The sequence below is a fragment of the Tenrec ecaudatus genome, chromosome 1 (assembly GCF_050624435.1).
Source record: "Tenrec ecaudatus isolate mTenEca1 chromosome 1, mTenEca1.hap1, whole genome shotgun sequence".
In the NCBI taxonomy this organism is placed as follows: Eukaryota; Metazoa; Chordata; class Mammalia; order Afrosoricida; family Tenrecidae; genus Tenrec; species Tenrec ecaudatus.
The window spans coordinates 209339519-209362045 of record NC_134530.1 but is presented as its reverse complement, the minus strand read 5'-3'; positions in this window follow the sequence as shown (position 1 = coordinate 209362045).

Below are 22527 nucleotides of genomic sequence, written 5' to 3'. Positions count from 1 at the left end.
CACAAATTTCTAGTGGCACTTCTACTGGAATCAACTGGCTGGCAGTGAGTAAAGCACCGGGGGGATGGGTCGCCTAGCCAGAGACAAAAGGAGACCAGGAAGGAGTCTTGCTCAGTGTCAGGAGGACTCCAGAGTATGAGGGAGAGAATTCAGGAAAGGAGAGGCAAAAGCAGAAAGAGGAAAGCCAAGAGTGAGTGATGAGATAGAAAAAACCAACAGAGAAAACTTTCAAGAAGGGACTTGTCATTGGTTTCAAAATGCTGTCAAGTTTTGGTCTGTGATAAAAAAATTCCCAAGCATACATTTTTATTTTTGATGCCTTTGAAGTATGAAGTGTGGTGGAGGGATGGAGGGAGGAACAGAGGGGACTGAGGAGGGTGTTTAGTTAGTTAGTTAGTTAGTTAGTTAGTTAGTTAGTTAGTTAGTTAGTTAGTTAGTTCGTTAGTTCGTTAGTTAGTTAGTTTTCCTTCTTTTTGAAAGAACACCCTTTCACCATCCCAGAGTTCATGCAAATTGCTGAACCAAAAAGAGACTTGTCCTCTAGGGTTTCCCCTTCTAGACAAAAAAGCAACCTTATCAGAAAGTGAATTCACTGTTTACTGGGTTGCTAAACATCGTGGAGTTAAGATAAAGCTGATTACATCTTTAATCAACGTTGTCTTAACTCTTCATTCTATGTTTAGTCCGGTTCTTTACCAGGCTGTCTGGTCCCTAGCCAGAAGACTAGATGCCCTGCAAGCTTGAGCTTGTGCCCATTCTACTGCTTGTTCCTACCGCAGTGGACTCAGACCATATTTTCCTTTTGTGCTTGACTACCTTCACTCAGCATCATGTCTTCCTAATCCCTCCTTGCATTGAGGTGTGCCATCGCTGTTTCTTAGGGATGTGAACTATTCCATTATGCGTATGTACCAGAGTTTCTGTATCCACTCTTCGGAAGCAAAGCTTTTTGATAGAACGTTCTCACAGACAAGAAAGGGCTATCTCTAGAGAGGGAGAGTAGGAAAAAAAGCTGTGTGGTTCAGGACACAAATTTTAACCTGAAAAATTAGCTATGCTATGACAAAATAAGCTTTGCAGCTACACCAATGTTACTATGATTTACCATATGGCACTGTGATTTTCCATTATGTGATTCCAACCCGTCTTGATCATAAGTTGCAGCGTCGGATTGCCCCACAGTGTTTTCAAGGCTGTGGCCGTTCCAGAAGCAGATCGCCTGCGCTGTCTTCCAGGGCACCTCGGGGTGAATTCAGATCTCTAACCCATTGACTAGACCTGAAGACTTTCATTGTTCATGCCGCTCAGGGACTATACTGATTCAATACCATCATCACCACATCCACCACGCTCAGAGATTGGATTCCAACTCATACTGAGCCTTTGGGACTGCCTAGAACTATATCATTGGATGGCTGAGACTGTAAATCTTTATAGGAGCAGACCCGTGGTTGGCAGCCTAGTGGTTACCTTACTAAGCCATCAAATGTCCCTGTACCAATACAAAAACCCACCGCCATGAAGGCTTTATAAATCATTCTGGGAGACAGTCCCGTCTTTCTCCCACGGAGCAGGTAGTGATGGGATGGAACAGGTGACCTTGCAGTTAGTACTCCAATGCTTACCTGATATTGCCACTAGGAATCCTTCCTTAGATCCGTTCTATCCCCCATTGCCATGGAGCCAATTCTGATTCATCGTGACCTTATAGGACAGGATAGGACTCTATATATTTATGAGAACAGAAACCTCATCGTTCTCCGATGGAGAAGCTGGTGGTTTTGAACTATTAACCTTGTGGTTAGCAGCCTAATATGTAACCCACAGTGGCACCAAGCTCCTTATACTAATAGGAACATATACTTTAAGGAGCCACAAGAAAAATACTGTAGGGGGAAAAAAGATAGAAAACGATAATGATCATATGAAGGCTACAAGGCTGAAGGACAAAATACCATCTAACCCAAGTAGCAGCAGTGTGCAAATGGTACAAACAACAACAACAAATCCAACCCTCTGTCATTGAGTCCATTGTGACTCAAATCCTATATAGAATTTCCAAGACTGTAAACCTTTAGCGGAACAGAGAGATGTATCTCTCTTCAGTGCAGCTTATACAGTGGATGGTAGGTTTGAACTACTGACCTTGTGGTTAAGTACTCTAATGCCCATCCACTACCCCACCAGGGCAAATAAGCTAAGACGGATAAAATAGGTAAGCCCACTGCAAAAAAATCAATCCAGTGGCTAAAATAGTTACAGAAGCAGGCTAGAATTCACACAGGAAGTCTGAGAACAAAGGCAACTACTGTGAAGGTAGAAGACCGGGAGATGGATTGAAGACATGTCAAAAGATAGCAAGTAATACAAGCTCCAGCTCAAAGCTGCCTCCATGACGGAACAGCAGAGCACGGAACGAAAAACAGAAAGGAAGCTAGGTGTGTGACCAGTTCTAGATTCCTCAGATCTTGATCTTGCTTTGTTTTTTGAGTAACGGATCAAGCTACACAAGTGAAATATTTCCATGCTTCTGGTTAAAAATGTCATCCCTAAGGGCATTTCTCAGAAAAATTTAAAAAACACAGAAAAGCGACTGTTTCGAAATAGGTCATTACCTGTCTGGCCACCGCTCAGAGGTAGCTGTAGTCATTGCCTATCTTGAGTTCTCTCTGTGTTTCCCACCTTGGGAAGGCCTTTCACATGTCGGCAGGCAGCAGAATGCATTGAGAGCAGGCTCAGTCTCGATCCGTGTGCTACCCAAAATCAAGACCATTTAAGTTTTATTATTTAGCAAGTAAAGGAAGGGATTAGACTTACTCAGGTTGATTGATAGACTAAATAGTCTGAGCATTAGGGGAGGAGGGGAGATGGGAAGTGGTTGGTACATTGGAACTGATGGCTGCTAAATGGTATTTCTATTCTCAGATTTTTGTTTTTGTGTTTTTTTTCCACCTCTGTGGTAATAACCACAAAACATGCAATCTGTTGGTTTATCTCAATTCATTACATTGCAGATTTTAAGTGCTCCTGGAGCCTCCTATATAAATCACTTGTGCTTTTGTATGACATTTACTGTTTTCAAAATGCAACATAAGTTGCTACATGACAGCATAATTGACAAGCCTACATTATACTGGCAAATAACCGCAATAGATACTGGCGTACTCCGCTCTGCTGTTCCTGGGGCTGCCTAATTGCCAGTCACTCTGTGGCTCAGACAGGGAGCCTCCACAAACAGCACTCATGATCACCATTCTTCCATCCGGGAACAAACTCAGGGAGAGTCTGCTGCTTGCGCAGCAATAGGCCAAATGCCAATCTGACGAAAGTAACTTGGCATCTTATTTAATAAGGGAGAAGTGATTGTGTGGGACAGATGGAGTTTTATTTCAAAACGAGTAGCTTTCATGCTGCTTTGGGTAGTTTTGGATTATACATTTGCCTTGTCCAGGTGTGCTCTCTCTCTCATTTTCCCACACTTCCTTATCTGTGGCTTCACATACAATTGCATGCCCCCCCCCCTCGACTGCCCCCTTTTGAGCTAGGCTCTCCATTGTCAAGGGTCACGAGTTTCCAGCCATTGTACAGACGGGGCAAGAGGGGTGTTGGCTAAAGGATAATAAATCCTTTTTTCTTTTCCTTCAAAGAAAGCAACATTAGATTCATAGGCTTTCTCCAAAATTTTGCCTTTTCCTGTATAAACAACAACAGAACTCAGTTGCTTTTTAGTTACTTTCAACACATGGAGACCCATATGGGCCAGAGCAGAACTGTGCTCCATAAGACTTTTAACGGTTGACATTTTGGAAATAGATCACGTGGCCTTTCTCCAGAGCACCTCTGAATGAACTTGAATCACGCACCTTTCTGTAAGAAGGCCACTGTGTTAACAGTGTTCATCGCCATCCAGCGTACTGCATGTTCAACTACAGCAGGATTATTTATATATATATATATATATATATATATATATATATATATATATATATATTTCTAGTGTTCCTCTTAAGGCTAGACTTATTATGCTTAAAGATAATACCCAGATAACCTTCTTTGGGGACAGAAGGCCATATATTAAGACTATAATCTAGAAACAAACCAACCCAGTGTAAGGGTGAGATAATGAACTGTTCTTCAACAGAACTAAGAGGGATGTGAGGGAGAGGGTGGACAGCAGAGTGGAGGGAGGAGATCCTAGGACAGCAGAAGGGATCTTACAGTGGAGTGCTGGGAAAGGAGGCCTAAAAGAAAACTAGGTGGAAAAGTGGTTAAAATAATCTAAAAATAGGATTTAATGTTTGATTTAAATTTATGACAATGATGTAATGTTGACTAAAAAATATTTTTATAATGAATTAGTTGGGATTTTTAATATTTCCGATCATCATTGTAATTGTTAGGGTTTGTTTTTTTTTGGTGCTGATATGGCACCCTTAAGAATATGTGGGTGGAGTTTAGCCCGTCAATCAGCTCACAGCTGGATTGAAGGACAACCGCAAGGCTGGCCTCTTCCTTTTCCTCCCTGGCGATGGGACCAGTGTGCTGCTGCCTGCATTGGCTGCTCTGCCTCAACTGTGTGCTGCGCTACTTGGGGCCAAGCCAAACTGTGGAGTGTGGTGGTCACACACCGTGCTATGTATGCATTGCTAAGCCTTGCGGCTCCGTTACAACTTGCTTCACTATGCTGCTGTGCCATTGACCTCTGATTGGTCTCCACATCTCATCTTCCTGCGGTTGCTGCCCCACCCTGCCATGTCTGCTGCCTGTGGGCAGACTCTGAACCACTAGCCAGGCCCCTCTTTGTCTGCTTCCTTGACCTTGAACCCGTGGCAGGCATGCATTGGAAGGAATTTCAATATATTAACTGTTCCACAAAAGTGAATTGGACTGACTGAGCCCGCTGTATTGCTGTGTGGACTAATTAGCTGTTGTATTCCTTTTATATATATAGTCATAAGGGTCCTGCTTTTGTTTCTCTAGAGAACTCTAACACAGTCATTTTTGTATTCAGAAATTTAAACAACGTATTAAACTTCCTAATAGCTTGTCCATCCTTCTCTTTTTACTTCTTCCTCTTGTAGAATATTACCGTATATACTCGTGTATAAGCCAAGTTTTTCAGCACATTTTTAATGAAGTCTGCGGTAAAATTAGGTGCCTTGGCTGATATTTTGGCCGGCTTATACTTCCCTATGGTATCTTCCCTATCACCTTAGCTCACACTTGTTGCCCTCTAGCCCAGTGGATTCCCTTCCCTCCTTTCCGCTCCTACCATTTTTAACCATCAAAATCTGCTTTTGTTATGAAAACTGTATTTTGAGTTTTTCTTTTATAGTAATGATCTCATATATTTGTCCTTTTGAGACTAACTTTACTCAGCATAATGTTCTCCAAATCTATCCATGTATACGATCTTTCACGATTTAATGCGTGTTCTTTAATGATGTATGTATTCCGTTGTAAGGATTGCTCAGGACTGGGCAGTGCGTTGTTCTGTTGTGTATGAGTTGGAAGCAACTCAATGGCACCTAACAACAACAACATCAGTATTCCACTGTGTGCTTGTTTATTTATGCATTCTTTGACTGATGGGCATTTAAGTTGTTTCCATCTTCTCGCTATTGTGAATTGTGTTGTGATGATCATGAGTGAGTGAGTGAGTGAGTGAGTGAGTGTGTGTGAGTGAGTGTGCGTGTGTGTGTGAGTGAGTGAGTGTGTGTGAGTGTGTGTGTGTGTGTGTATTCCAGTTTGAGTTACAGCTTTTACTTATTTCAGATATAAACCAAGTAGAGGATCCTATGGCATTTTTGTTACCAGTTATTTGAAGAGGCACCACAGTGTTGCATCATTTTGAAGTCCCACTAGCAGTATATGAGGACTCCAATTTCTCCACACCCATTCCAGCATTTGTTATTTTCTGATTTTTTGACCATTGCTATTAATGGCAGTATCTCATTGTTGTTTTGATTTGCATCTCTCCTATAGGTAGTGACAGCAAGCATTTCTTTACTTATTTGCTGGTCACCTGGATATCTTTTTTGGGGAACTCTCTGATGTCGACTTGTCCTACAACTTGGTCTTTTTCGTCTAAATCTGCTTTAAGTGAAATCTTGGTTTGTTTGGTTTTGTTTTGTTTTTTACATTTAAGAAGCAAAATGGATGCCATGTACCTGTTGGCAAGGTATTCTTGAAAATTGATGTACTAAGGAAATCTAGAAACTTATACCTGGACATGACCAGAAAAAAAGTAAATCTTCCCTAAGAGACTTCAAGTCCATTGGATTTCCCAAATTAAGAGAAAGAGGTATCTGGTTTACTCATTTAAATTCAAAGGGCTAGGTGACCTTGGTTTATCAGCTATCCCCCTTTACACATTCTTTTATTGTAATTCCGTTAATATAATAACCCATGGTCAATTTAATCTTCATTACAATGAAAAAACACTTGAGGCTACAGGATCTGTTTATAGTGAGTAGAAAGCTGATAGTGGCGGGGGTGGGGGCTGGTCAGAAGGAGCATAAATGTGGCCTCAGACACCTCTGAGCATGCTTGCTAAACTGGGACTGGACACAAGTCTATTTACATGAAAAACTGAGGAAACATGAGTAAGAATTCCTCCTCATAGACAAGAACAAAGCAAAGTTAATTCAGCAACCAATTGTTCGGAGTGAGAAAAGAGGGCACTCCAGAGTGCAATCATGCAACACTCATCATGAGTGCTGAGTAAACAATTAACAGCCAATCATAAAACAGCTTAGAAGGGATTTAGCCAACAATTCCTTCCTGCTTTCGTACTATAGTGAGAAAAAGACTACAGCTTATAAATTGGAGAAAGATAATCTCCTCGCCATCGTGGAACGTCAGAGCATCAGGACAGTAGCTGTGGGTGAGCCTGAACAGTAATAATAACACCTGACGCCATCTCACCCTGGACTGGATTCTAAGAACTTTACATGTAACTCATTAATCATCACAGTAACCCTGTGCTGCCAACACTATTTTTATCCCATTTCACAGTTAGGAGAGGGATCAGACAATCAGCATAGTGCAGAGAATCTTACACCCAGGCAAGCTGGCTCCAAAGCCTGGCCTCATACCTCTGTATGGTACTCCCCATCAAAAGTGGCAATGTCTCTATGAGCAGAATTAAACAAGGCTCTATGGTGAACGGTCAGGAGGAATAAAGCACACCTAGAAGATAAGGATTTATTTATTCTTGTCCTGTTTTAAACCAACCAGTAAGCATATCAGCAACATTGCCTGGAACCCTAAACAGGGACCATGGAGGAATTATGTGTTCTACTTTAGCATAAAGGATATAGAAACGACATAGTCATTCAACAAACTGTAACTGAGCATCTACACAGTATACCACATTATTCTAGATGTAGGACTTTAGTTACAAATCAGAGAAGGACCCTTTCCCTTAAAGAACTTGAGGGTGAAGCGATATGGCGTGTATGTAATAGTTATATAGAACTCAATTCTATTCTAGAATATGTGAGCATATCATGAGCAAGTCTACTCTGAAATGGATTGCCATTTGTTAGAATTGATTTAAACTCAACAGATATTTATTGAAGTATGCATTGAATTGAATTGGCTATGAAAGAATATTTAATGACAAAAATACAATGCTACAAATTAGTACTATGTATTATTAGGGTGAAGAACTCAAGAAAAAATTCCAGCCTTCATTTGCAATTTTGAAAGGTTCTGCAGGTGAAATATTGAATGGTGCAGGAAGCATCAAAATAAGAGGGAAAGAGTGCACAGAATCAATGTATCAGAAAGAATTCGTTGATAGCCCACCATTTGTGATGGTAGCATATGCGCAATACCAATGATTTTGAAGGAAAAGTCCAAACTGCACTGAATGCGTTAGCCAGAAACAAGGCTCCAGGAATTGACACAATATCTATTGAGACACTTCAGAAATCTCTCACTCATCTATGCCAGAACATTTGGAAGACAGCTACGTAGCCTAATGACTGAAAGAGATGCATATTTGTGCGCATTCCAAAGAAAGGTGACCCAACAGAATGCTATCATTGATATCCCACACAAGTAAAATTTTGCTTAAGATTATCCAACAATGGTTGCAGCAACACAGTGACAGGGAGCTGTCAGAAGTACAGGCTGGATTCAGAAGAGGGCATGGAACAAGGGCCAGCATTGCTGACTTCAGATGGATCTTGGCTCAAAGCAGAGAATACCAGAAAGATGTTGACTTGTGTTTCATTGACTTGGCAAAGGCACTCCACCGTGTGGACCACAATAAACTGTGGATAACCTTAAGAAGAAAGGGAATTCCAGAACACTTCGTTGTGCTCTTAAGTAATTGTATATGGATCAAGAGGCAGAACAGAACAAGGGAATACTGCATGATGTAAAAGGGGAAAGGTGTGTGTCAGGGTTGTTGTTTCTGCTCACAATACTTGTTCAATCTATATACTGAGCAAATCATCGAAGAAGTTGGATTATATAAAGAAGAGTGCAACATCAGGATTGGAGGAAGGCTTACTAAGATCCTGAGATATGCAAATGACACAACCATTTTTTGCTGAAAGTGAGGAGAAATTGAAGCCCTTGCTGATGAAGATCAAGAATTATAGCCTTCCCAAGTGTCGACCACTGGAGATTCCCTCACAGAGGGGTTTAGGAGAGGAGACACGTCAGTCAGGGTGCGATGTAGTACCGATGAAGAACACAGCTTTCCCCCAGATCCTGGATGCTTCCTCCCCCCAACTACCATGATCCGAATTCTACCTTGCAGGACGGGATAGGGCACAGGTTGTACACTGGTGCATATGGGAGCTGGAGGCACAGGGAATCCAGGGTGGATGATACCTTCAGGACCAGGGGTGTGAGGGGAGAGGCTGGGAGAGTGGAGGGTGAGTGGGTTGGAAAGGGGGAACTGATTATAAGGATCCACATGTGACCTCCTCCCTGGGAGATGGACGGCAGAGAAGGGGGGGGGGAGACTCCGGATAGGGCAAGATATGACAAAATAGCAATCTGTGGATTATCAAGGGCTCATGAGGGAGGGGGGAGCAGGGAGGGAGGGGGGGAAAAAAAGAGGACCTGATGCAGAGGGCTTAAGTGGAGAGCAAATGCTTTGAGAGTGATTAGGGCAAAGAATGTAGGATGTGCTTTACACAATTGATGTATGTATATCTGTGGATTGAGATAAGAGTTGTATGAGCCCCTAATAAAATGTAAAAAAAGAAAAGAAAGAAAGAAAATGATTAGGGCAAAGAATGTACAGATGTGCTTTATACAATTGATGTATGTATATGCATGGATTGTGATAAGAGTTGTATGAGCCCCTAATAAAATGTTAAAAAAAAGAATTGTAGCCTTCAGTATGGATTACGACTCAATGTAAGGGGAACCAAACTCCTCACAACTAGACCAATAGGTAACATCAGCATCAGTGGAGAAAAGGCTGAAGTTCTCCAGGATTGTGTCTTATTTGGCTCCACAATCAATGCTCATGGAAGCAGTAGTTAAGCAATCAAAAAGTATATTGCCTTAGATAAATCTGCTGCACAAGACCTCTTTAGAGTATTGAAAATCAAGGATGTTACTTTTTTTAAAGGATTATTTAAAATCGTTTTATTGAGATATAAACTAACATAGAATACCATGCAATAGTTCAATTATGTTAAGAAGGGTTATGTATTTATCACCACAATCAATTTAGGGTCACTCCCCATTCCTCCATCCCTACCTCACTTTTCATATCCCCAGGTAATATTTTTGGAGGGGTGGGGGGGTACCTTTTATTATTTATTTCATTATTTATTTTTTTAATCATTTTATTGGGGGCTCGTACAACTCTTATCACAATCCATACATTCATCCATCGTGTCAAGCTCATTTGGACATTTGTTGCCATCATCATTCTCAAAACATTTGCTTTCTGCTTGAGCCCTGGTATCAGCTCCTCATTTTACCTCTCCCTCCCCGCTGCCCTGGCAAGGATGTTACTTTGAGGCCTAAGTTGCGCCTGACCCAAGCCAGGGTGTTCTCCATTGCATCATATGCATGTGAGTGTTGGACATTAAATTACCAAGACCGTAGAAGAATACATGTGAGAAGTTTCTCGAGTGGGCAATACCTCAGTTCTTGGCTTCTCATGAGAAAGAATTCACGCTGACGCCTGGTTTGTAATCCAAGTGGGTTTTCATGAAGGACGAGAGAAATAACAGGTTTTACAGTCTCGAAAGAGTACACGCTATTTAGGGTAGCGTGCCACACCGGGAAGCCGCACTGGGGGCCACCACTGAAGACTGGCCACCTCATGGGGCTGCACGCCCACACGTGGTGATCCAGCCTGAGTGAGCAGCACGGTGCAAGTGGCACCGGGCAGCCAGGTAACAACAGACCCGAGAATCCTCTCCGACGTGCCACTGGCCTGGAGCTGGGCCTTGAGGTGGGTGTCAACAGGAGACCGCCTTCCTGTTGCCAGGGCATTTCAAACCTCTGGTCGGGCAGGCGTGGTCAAAGGTAGTGGTCAGGTATTGGTTGTCCCCATTGGCTGAATGAAGCCCACCTGGGCCTAGTTTGGGCCACTGAGGTATAACGTTCACCTGGGTGGGGGTGGGGGTGCTGAATTGGAGCATGCCCAGTTAAAGTCTTCCTAGGTGGCGAATGATCACCTGTTCTTTCTTCTCAACAACTCCCTCTGTCCCTATCCTGGCTACCGAACATGTGCCTTTGATTTGTGGCGCTGGAGAAGAATATTAAGGACAAACAGATCTGTATTGGAAGAAGTCAGGCCGGAGTGCATCTTAGAGGCAAGGCCGCAAGGATGGCAAGACATCGTTTAACATACTTTGGACAGATTGTCAGGAGAGACCAGTTCCTGAAGGACATGTGTTTGTCATGTGCTAAAGTGGAAGGGCCATGAAGCAGAGGAAGGCCCTCCGTGAGATGGGTTAACACAGTGGCCGCAACAGTGGGCTCGGGCACAGGAACAATTGTGAAGGATTGCCATGGATTGGCGCCACTTGATGACACCTAGTAACAACATTGTTAGGGTGTAAAAGAGCCACCCGCAAAAGTATGCAGAATAAATTGATCAAATTACACATGCACACACAAATAAAAATGAAACTATTAATCTGCAATACTAAAATGTCAACAACAGCTCTCTGGTGACCCATTTTTTACTTTCCTCTTTTGGTTTACACATTGCTATGGGTTGAATTGCACCAGCCTGCCCTTAACTTGCACCAACCTCCTCCCCATCCCCCACTTGCCCTGCAGAAAAATATTTGTTGAAATCCTACAAGTGGATGTGAATCCATTGGTCTTCTTTGTTATGTTAATGAACTTGTCAATGTAAATGGCATAGTAACTGAAATAGACAGAGTCTTCCTCTATCTTTGATGCCCTGAATTCAAACCTGTAGCCCGCTGAACTGTGAGAAAATAAATTTCTTTTCTTTAAAGACACTTCCTTATGCTATTTCGCCTACAGCAGGACTGAGAGATGAAGACATATATTGTCTATATTTTCCACATTATTTTGGGGGGGAAATTGACATACCTAAATCCCCACATTTATATAGTATCATCTTTTTGGCCCTTCCCTGCGTCATTCACGATCATTTCTTGGAGAGGGCGGCTTGATGGTGTCAGGGGCATTTCCATTTTCTCAATGACTTTTGGGCTAACCCACAGTGCAGGAGTCAAGCAGAGGTGGGGATCGGATGCAATTTTAGAGAATTTGAAACTGACCTAGTGTATTTTATGGAAGTGACCGAAAGAGGTTACGTCTTTGCAAAAACCATTTGAGGTCTTATTTTTTCTATCGACCACTTAACACACATTTATTGAACAGTCACTGAGTGCCAGGAACTATTCTGGTGACGGGCCACTGCCCCTTTGGAACTTACATTTTAGTAGGAGAGACAATAACAAGCACTTGGGGATCAGCATAAAATACAGTAAAATAATTTTGTCATTGCTAAGTGCTGTTAAGTCGGCTCTGACTCAACGCATTGTCCAGTAAAGTGAAGCATCCCTCAGTCCTGAGCCATCTCGCTCATTGTTATGCTTAAGTCCATTGTAGTAGCTGTTGTGTCCATTCATTTCATTCAAAGGCTGCTCTTAACTCCATTATGTTAACCATGATGCCCTTTTCTATTGATTGGGCTCACCTGCACACATGTCCAAAGTAAGCCAACTGGTCTGGTCATTCTTTCTTTTAAGGACCATTCTGGTTTATTTGTTCAAAGACCTGATTTGTTCTATCTTTTGGCAGTCCATGATATATACAATTAAATTCTTCTTTCTTTTTTGCTGTCTGCTCGCTCATATATGAGGCGCAGTTGAAACGGGGAAGGGTATTGCTTAGCTAGGGTGGACAGGAAGTGCTGCCGTCCCAAGGTTACATTTGAGTACTGGGCCAAGTGATGTGAAGGACAAACCACGTGAGGTTCTCAGGAAAGACCATTCCAGAAAGATGGATCACTGCAAGCTCACTCAGGCAAAGCGGGTCATACTGAAAGCTAGGATCTCCCTGAAGAACTTCAGAAATGGAATCTTTGATGTATTTTCTTCTTTATCCTCCGGAGTGATATGTGATGTTCAGTTGTATAAAAGTGCATTGCAGAGTACCATATAGCGATTACCTTTCCAGAGTAAAACACAGGCAGTCATTTCGATCCTAAAATGAAAAACACTGATTTGTGGGAGGAAGTTATTGTTTAACTACCAGTCCACCAGGTTAGAAAATAAAGTGTTAGGTTTCTGGGGTGGCTTACCTTGGTTCTTGCTTCTCAACACTGAAAAAATTCACATGGCAGAAGACTTGTGTAAATCCAAGTAACTTTTATGAGGGAAAGTACACACTATCTCTGGAAAGTGTGCAAGGCCACTTGGTGGAAATGTGCAAGGCCAATGGCGGGGGCTGTGGGAAAGTTCATGACTGAAAATGGCTGTTTCAGGGGAGTGCGGTAAAACATGTGGAAGGAGTGTCAGAACAGCACCGTGGACCTAGCTTGTGGAGCCGAGAGCAGGAACCCCCCAGAGACCAAAGGGAGAGAGACAGAGTCAGAGAGAGACGAGAGAGCAGAGAGGGCACAAGGGCACATGTGCGGCCGCCCTCCCAGAGAGCAGCTGAGCAAGAGGAGAGTGGCTTGCCCTCAGCTGATATCTATCTCCCCCAACCCCACTGGCTGGGAGGCATGGTTGAGGGTGTTGGCCAATCTTATTGGCTGAGTTTAGGCACACCTGTGCGATGCCAAGTGCCTAATATTGTGTGAGGGCCCAGGTTCTCTTCGCCTGGGCCTAGGTGACTTGCCACGTCTGGATCATCCCTGTAGGTGTCTAATTAATGTGCCTGTTGTTTTTTCTAATGCCTTCATTATGGCACGGGTAGCTAATTTACTATCGGCACTCAGTGGAGCCGGCTCCCTTTATCCCTGGCTACCTTTCACAAGTAGTCATTATTTTCATAAATTCACATAATCTGGCTCAAGGCCCTTAGAGCTACCCATATTTAGAAATGAATGTTAGGATGTATGCTGCTGTTAGTTCTTTTGAGGTCTTTCAGGTGCACATTAGAAAGCATTTTTATAATTTGATCCGGTAGTTATTTGGAAAATCGTTGTCTGAAAAGTTAACTATGTTTTTTTATGATGTTAAAAAAAGAAATATTCCTAGTTGAACGGTGAAGCTTTTTCTCTTAGCTGGAACTGTGATGGCCTAGTGGGTTGCGCTCTGGGCTACTAACTTCGAAACTGCCAGCAGTTCTTGCGTGAGCTGTATGAACCTTTCCACTCCCATAAAGGCAGTGATGGGATTCAAGTAATTTCACAACCGTTCACTGCCCTGTGACTGTTTTAAGTATAAAAAAATTCAAAAGAGAGTTTATTATTTTATATTGTTACTACTGACATAAGCAAAGTAAAAGAGGTACAAAAACCAAAATTATGTTATAGGAGTCTTAAAATATGAATGAAAAATAATAAATAATATCTGATAGAAACCAATAAAATTGTTATTTAACATATTTCCATATTGCTTTTTGATTGGCGTCCTCATTTCAATATTCTTCCCTTTTATCAGAGTTTCAGCAGTTGTGTGATTTGTCCTTAACCACCTTTTTCAAAACTGTAGTAGGCTCCCGTGCTTTAGAGGTAAGCCCACTACGATAGTCGTGTGAATGGATCAGAAACAGGTGACTTCTCTTCTCTGAACATACTATGTTCATCTTAAGAAACAGCCTTTCTGCCTCTGCTGAAACTACAGCATTTGTGCCGACGATATTGTTAGCTCTTGGAACACTTTCAGGAATTGAATAATTCACTCGTGATATCTCATGGGAATTCGGGGCATAACCAAAAAGTTGAAATGCATGACACCGGGCCACCCTCTGGTTGTTTGGCGCTTGGTCTCTTTGCGTTCTATGTTTGTTTACTGAAGTAACAAATGAAAAGGAATTAAAAATGTAGTGTTTTACCAGAAGTATAACGAGTTTTATGAAAGGAACAAATAAATGTTACAAGCATAGTTTTACCTATTTTTTTATATCTGTGGACAGAACGACCATTACTGTGAGTGTTTAGAATTTACTGTGTTGTGCAGACTGGTGTTTAAAAAGAGCAAGGACTATAATTGCATTCCTTCTACAGCGGACTGCCTACCTCAGCGAGAACCTTGATCACACGTGCCATTTTAACAGCAGGATCACTAACCTCAAGAGCATTTCGGCATCAGTTCTGCAGAACTGAAGAAAACTGGCCGACGACAGTCCTCACCGTTGCACAACGTGTAACAATCTCAGAAACCCACGGACAGTAGTTCTGCCCTGTCTCTAGGGTTGCTATGAATCAGGATTGACTCAATGGCAATTCCTTTGATTTGCGTTTGGATAAATTAGTCCTTAAATACCTTGGTCATGATGTCTAACTTTTAAGTGTGAAGGTTGTTGTTAGGTGCTGTCGCCTAGCGACTCCTGTGTCCAACAGAAGGGAGCACGTCTCGGGCCTGCGCCATCCTCACCACAATGCTTCCGTCCTTGCTTGCAGTCGCTGTGCTGAACCTGAGCCACCTTGTTTGTCCTTCATTTCTGCTGACCCCCTACTTTCTGAATCAAAAGTAAAAGGAGAGGAGCGAACGTGATTCCACTGCCCTTGGATGTTCGTTTATTAAACACTAATTTAAAGATCTCTGTGGCATCTTCAGGAAATTATATCTTTGGGTTGTACATTTCCTACTTCCACTTTGCTGTGTGTGGCTTAGAACATAAGGAGCTAGCTGATTTCATCTCTTTATACATCAGGTTTTGATTGCCTCAGTCAGTATCGGTGAATAGATTTTAGTCCACGAGCAACCCTAGTCGCCGGTTGAGGTTGCTCCACAGGATACCTTGAGGAGGATACTGCATTTCCTTCCCTCCCATCTGTGGGAGAGAGTAGTCTTGTATGAGCAGCATCGAGGATGGAAACGGAGTTAGAGTGATGCCACGCTTTTGATGGCACTCACCTAGGTCGGACGGAAGATAGTGTTTGGGGACTTACATGGAACCAGTGTGGGACTTGTTATTAAGACTACTGCTTGCGTAAGGGCAATGTGGTATTGTCAAGGAGCATTGCTCTAAGAATTGTTGGTTGCTGCTAAGCTGGCTTCAGAGTCATGGTGACCCCAGGCACGATGCGACAAAACGCTACTCATTCCTGCACCATCTCCATGATCAGCCGGGGATTGGACCATGGGGTTTTGTTGTTTGGGAAGTTGAAACCAAATCTTACTTCCTAGTCTGCCTTAGTCTGGAAGCTCCATTGTCCAGCATCATAGTATAAATCTCTACTGGCAGATAGGTGGAACCTGTAGCTGAGCTGTACTGGCCTGGGAAAAAATCCCCGCATCTCCTACTCGGGCGGTGAATGTTCTACTACTGACCACCACGGCCTCCGCAGTAGGCCACAAACTCATGGTTGCCGTCTTCCAGAACCTTAAGTGAGGCGTGCAATTAATTATGGAAGGCGAGGAAGTACTCACTCCACATGAAGCCTTGCAGAGATCGTGGGGAGGACGCTGCTGTCCGAAGTACAATGGACTACTTGAGCTTGACACCGATTCATTTTGCTGCAACTCCAGCGGGATTCAATTTGGACCATTTGGAGAAAAAAAATGATTAAGATCCCTGCATGTGCTATGCCAGCTGTGAGTCATTTTTAGAATATGGCGCTCGTTCTCTATTTTGAGAGACATTTTATTCGGTTTCCAGTGGTCAGCATTACTGAGAGACACTCAACTCATCAGAGGTTACGTAAAGGGCGCATTCAGTTGGGAGACACGGATGAAGCTATTCTAGTCTCCTGTGAATGCGGTGTTTCAAGGGAAGTGGCTTTCTTTCGTTTGAGTTGCCACCATGCTCCGTCATACAGCAGCTGCTGGCCCACATTTGGGATTCTTGTATTTTACTAATAGACAGTACAAGGAATTCTCAAAATACTGTGAATTATTTCAGAGATGTTTGGCTTGATTTTTTTTCCTCATTCTACAGACATGTTTGCTAGACATTGTTGTATAGTCTGAAGACAGATGCAAACCCAGAGCAGATAAACCTGTCTATGAATAACTTACTCTAAAGGTGAAATGTCCTTCCTGCTGCTGTCCTAGGAGCTGGTGTTTCCTATTCAGAATGGTCTATCTTTCTACCTGTGGAGCAGAACTGAATTCGATGAAAATGAATGTATTTTTGTTTTTGAGCTTAAATTTATATACATTGAAATGCACTGTTCTTAAGCTTTTGATTTGATGAATCCAGATAAAGATATGTTCCTGTAAATATCCATCATCACAATTAAGATATAGAAGACATAGAACATTTCTGTGATCCTAATTCCTGTTTGATTACTCTTCTTCCTTAGAGGAAAACTTTGTTCCTCTTTGTAATACCTAGGCTCGTTTTGCCTGCTCTAGAACTCCATGTAATCCAATCCACACGATGTCTGCTCTGCTGTGTCTGGCTCCTTTTACTCAACATAATGTTGTAGCTATTAGCAATTCTTTTCATTGCAGTTTGAATATATGGCAATTTGCTTATCCTTATTCCTGTTGATAGACAATTGAGTTGTTTTCAGTTTTATCTTTTATGGATAAAACTGCAGTAATCAATCTTGTACACTATTTTTATTTATATTTTTTGATGTCTAAATATCTAAGTGTACATTTGCCAAGGATTAAGAAGGCTGTATTTTTCAACTTTAAAGGAAATTGTGAAAACATTTTCCAAAGTGGTTATGTCATTTTATATTCACTCTAGCAATATATGAGACACAGATTCTCTACATTTGCACCAAGATTTACTTTTGTCTTTCATTTTAATAATTTTGTTAGTATTAGTAATATAGTAATATTATTCATTTTAATTTGTATTTTTCCTGGTAAATAGTGATGATTAAAGCATATTTTTATGAATTTAATCACAATTGTAAAGTCAGTTTTGTGATATTTTATTCATATCAATTTCTCAATTTTAATTGTTTGTTGAGACTCTTTTATATTTTGAATACAAGTCCTTTATAAGACATGCGCATTGAGAATATGTCCATTTCTTCCTCCCCCACTCCCCCAAAGTCTTATGGAGCTATAATTCACACATCACGCACTTCCATCGTTTGGTCTTATTTAAATAGAGCTGTACATACATCACCACAATCAGCTACAGAGCATCCTCCTCCCTCCTGTCTTCCTTATCTGCTCCCCGTTTCCCTCCATCTTCCCCCCCCCCCAGCCCCCATAGTCCTGGGGATTACATCAGGTATTGGCCCCATACATCTGTCCATCCTGTGCCTCATATACTAGAAAATAAACAAAATTTTGTTAACTGTAGAGAAAAACAGCAAGTATATTTTGAAAAGAAAAAAAGCAATATTAAAACAAGCCAGAGGAAAAAAACCTCTGTCAAAAAAGAAAGACAGGAAACAGATAAGAGCCCACAACACAGTGAATCCAGGACAGATAAACCCCTCAGGACCAACAATGAGCGTAGAGATACCAGGAAGGTAAGAGGATGGTAAGAGGAGAAAGGGGGAATCGATCACAAGGATCAAATTAGAACGGAAATAACGGAAAAGTGGGTGAGAAGTGACAAAAGACGATGTAAGATATGGAAAAAATAATCTATAATTTATCAAGGGTTACTGAGGGAGGGCAGGTGGGGAGGGAGGGGGAAGAAATGGGGAATTGATATCAGAGGCTCAAGTGGGAAGAGAATGCTTTGAAAATGATGATGGCGGCATATGTGCAAATATGCTTGACACATTGGAGGAATGGAATGTATGGATTGTGATAAGAGATGTAAGAGCCCCCAATAAAAGTATGAAAAAGAAAGAAAGAAAGAAAGAAAGAAAGAAAGAAAGAAAGAAAGAAAGAAGAGAAGAGAAAAGCAGGAAATATTGAAAAATAGAAGAAATCCTAAATGGGTCCAAAGTGATAGCAAATGATCAGGTACCACATTTTAACCTAATTCCATCTGCCATAGCAAGTTTACAATAATCTCTGTCTGACAGCAAGAATATTCATTCATGTCCCTTGACTGTGGTCAGAGGTGATCCCCCAAGATTCAATCTATGCAGGGATGCTGTGGATGGATTTGGGGCTCCCACTCTCATCCACAGCCTCCTGAAAATTGCCTGTTCACAATTTCAGCCGACACCTCTCCTTCCTTCAGATTTGGATTTTGTTATTAATTATCTTTGGGTCACACAGGCTGATGTGAATCTTTAGTGTGGACTTAGTTGATGCCTCACTTAGATGGCTGCTTGCTTGAATACAAGCCTTTAAGATCCCAGATGCTATTCTTTTGATAGTGGGGCACCATTTGCTTTCTTCACTACACTTTTCTCTAGAACCCATATCTTGAGTGATGTCTTCATGAGAGGCAGCATTGAGTAGGGCCATGTCATAAGAAGTAATTGTTCTTGGATTGGAGTTACAATTAAGTACAAGGCCCAAATCCATTCATTTGTCTATGTGAGATGAGATCAATTTCTTTTTTTTTTAAACATTTTATTCGGGGCTCATACAACTCTTATCACAATCCATATATATACATACATCAATTGTATAAAGCACATCTGTACATTCTTTGCCCTAATGATTTTCAAAGCATTTGCTCTCCACTTAAGCCCTTTGCATCAGGGCCTCTTTTTTTTCCCTCCCTCCCTGCTCCCCCCTCCCTCATGAGCCCTTGATAATTTATAGATTGTTACTTTGTCATATCTTGCCCTATCCAGAGTCTCCCTTCACCACCTTCTCTGCCGTCCATCTCCCAGGGAGGAGTTCACATGTCGATCCTTGTAATCGGTTCCCCCTTTCCAACCCACTCACCCTCCACTCTCCCAGCATCACCCCTCACACCCCTGGGGATCAATTTCTTAATGGTATCTTTAGAAAGCAGATGTTTTAAGTTCTGATAAACTAATTTATCAGATTATTTTCTTTTATGGTTAAATTATTTTTATGTCTTCTAACAAATTTTGCTTATTTTAAGGCCATAAATATATCCTCCTTTAAAAAAATTCTTTAATTGAATGGAATTGAGTCGAAAGATTTACCTTTAATGCTACATTCACGGCCCATCTCAAGTTAATGTCTGTGGGTGGAGGTGAGTAGCATTGAGCTTTCCCCACGTGTTTATTCAGATATTCTGAGAACATTTGTTAAGCTTGACACAATGTATGTATGGATGAATAGTGATGAGTTGTATGAGCCCCCAATAAAATGATCCAAAAATAAAACATCATTTGTTAAAAAGACTTTTATATTTTCATTGAATTACATTGAGACCTTTTAAAAAAATTAGTTGCATAACTGTAGATTCATTTATGGGTAGTTTATTCTGTTCCATGTATTTATTTATTTATCTATCTATCTATCTATTTATTCTTATGCCACTAACACCTGGTCATACATAATTGCTATAGTTTAATAAGAAATCATGTAACATGAGTCTTCCAACTTTGATTTACTTTTTGAACATTATTTTGACTTTAGAGTTTTTGCATTGCAATTTGAAAATTAGAACTAAGATATTAAGCTATCCAATCTTGTTGGTGCTTTAAAATTGGGATGATATTAACCTATATGGTGTTCTGGTAAGAACAGACACCTTAATAACATTGAGTCTTCCATTCATGAACGTGGTATAACTCTTCATTTATTTAAGTCATTTATAACTGATTTCATCAATGTTTTTTAGTGTTTAGTATAGATCATTGCAAAACTTAATATTATACTTAAGCATTCACAAACTTTTAATGCTAGTTAAACTGAAATTCTTAATTATCACTTTTTCAATTGTTGACTGTTAGTATATAGACATAAAGTTAAATTTAGTATTTTTATATTTTAATTTACCATCTTTCAAGTCTTAAGAGTTTTTAAAATTTTCAAATGTTTTGCTAAAAAACGAAATTATTGATGTATAATCTTTAAACAAAAATATCTTTTTAAATATATACATTTTGATGAGTTTTGAGCAACTTATGAATTACAAAAATTTATAGATTGAATTAGGACAGAAAACTCATCATCCTTGAATTTGTTTGATACTCCCCAATCAATCGGAATCTCCCTTCATGGGCTCAAACAAACATTACTCTGCTTTTTGTTACCATACTTTTTAGATATGCCTTTTTTAGAGTTCTACAAACTTCAGGTTGCTTATGATGGTTCTATAGTATTTTCTAGTTCACATCACATTAACTGTAAATAAAGACAGCTTTGAGCATCAATTGTCAGGTTTCATATCTTTTATTTGTTTTAGCTGTTACATTGTATGGACTCTCCAAAACAATGTTGAATAATATGCAAGGAAATAGGCATTCTTGCTTAATTCCCTAACTTCAGGCAATAATAATATTCCACATGTTGCCTTTAAATATACGAGTTGTTCTTTAAGGTATTTTGTATTATCTTGAGGAACTTGCCTTCTATTATTAGTTTGCCGAACTCTTTTATCATGAGTAAGTCAATTTAAAAAATGTTCCTGCCTCTATATCTATATAGTTTCCTTCTTTAGTATGTTAATGTGAGGGATTACATTTATTGATTTTTGAAAGTTAAGCTAACCTTACTTTCCAAGAATAAACCCATTTGTTTATAATATATTATTTTAAAAATACATTCCCGCTGTAACTGTAGCAGCCTGAGGTGACCTGCCAAAATGGTTCGCTACTTACTTGACCCAGAAAACCCTACAAAATCCTGCAAATCAAGAGGGTCGCACCTCCGGGTCCACTTCAAGAACACCCGTGAAACTGCCCAGTCCATCGAAGACATGCACATTGGAAAGCCACCAAATACTTGAAAGATGTCACTCTGCAGAAGCAGTGTGTGCCTTTCTGACGGTACAATGATGGTGTGGTAGGTGTGCCCAGGCCATACAGTGGGGTTGGACCCAGGGTCAGTGGCCCAAAAAGAGTGCTCAATTTTTGCTTCACATGCTTAAAAATGCAGAAAGTGATGCTGAACTTAAGGGTTTAGATGTGGATTCTCTGGTCATTGAGCACATCCAGGTGAACAAAGCCCCCAAGATGCGCCGCCGGACTTACAGAGGTCATGGTTGGATCAACCCATCCATGAGCTCCCCCTGCCACGCTGAGATGATCCTGACTGAGAAGGAACAGATTGTTCCCAAACCAGAAGAGGAGGCTGCACAGAAGAAAAAGATTTCCCAGAAGAAACTGAAGAATCAAAAACTCATGGCTTGGGAATTAATTAAGTTTAAAATAATAAGAGTTAACGCACTAAAAAAAATACATTCCTGGATTCTAGTTGTAAATATATTCCTAATAAATTCTTATCTATGTTTTTGAGGGATAGTGATCTGAACTTTCTTTAGTGTCTGGTTTTGTTATCAGAGTTACGATGAACTTCACAAAATGAATTGGAAAGTGTTTATCCTTCACTATTTTAGGGGAAATTTTTGTATAAGATTATTTCTTCCAGAAATAGTTCACCATTGAAACCACCTGAACTTTGAGTTTGCTTTGCGAGGATGTTTTTGATTTAAATTAAATTTGATTCTAATTGATAGTTTTTTTAACTTATTCTTTGGCCAGTTTTGAGAAATTGTATTTTGAAGTGAATATGGCATTTTAAGTTGGTGAATGTGCTTGCCTAAATATTTTATACTATTCTACAATTATTCTATCATATCTATAGATCTTATAGGGATCTAGTCCCACTCCTAATATTATTAACTGTGCTTTCTTCTTTTTCTTGATAAGCTTTGTTAAGGTTTTGTATTAGTTAACTTAAGTTATAGTGCCCAGTTATTTGGTCATATATCCCCAAACTCCTGGTTATATAGTCAATTCTGACTCATAGTGACTCCATATGACAGAGTAGAATTGCCTCAGTAGGTTTTTGAGAATTTAAATATTTAAGGGACTTGACAGCCGTAACTTTGTGACTATAGTTCATGCATCACCACTATACTACCAGGGCTCCTTGTCAAATGCCCCCCACCCCAAACAAAAACAAACAACAAACTCAA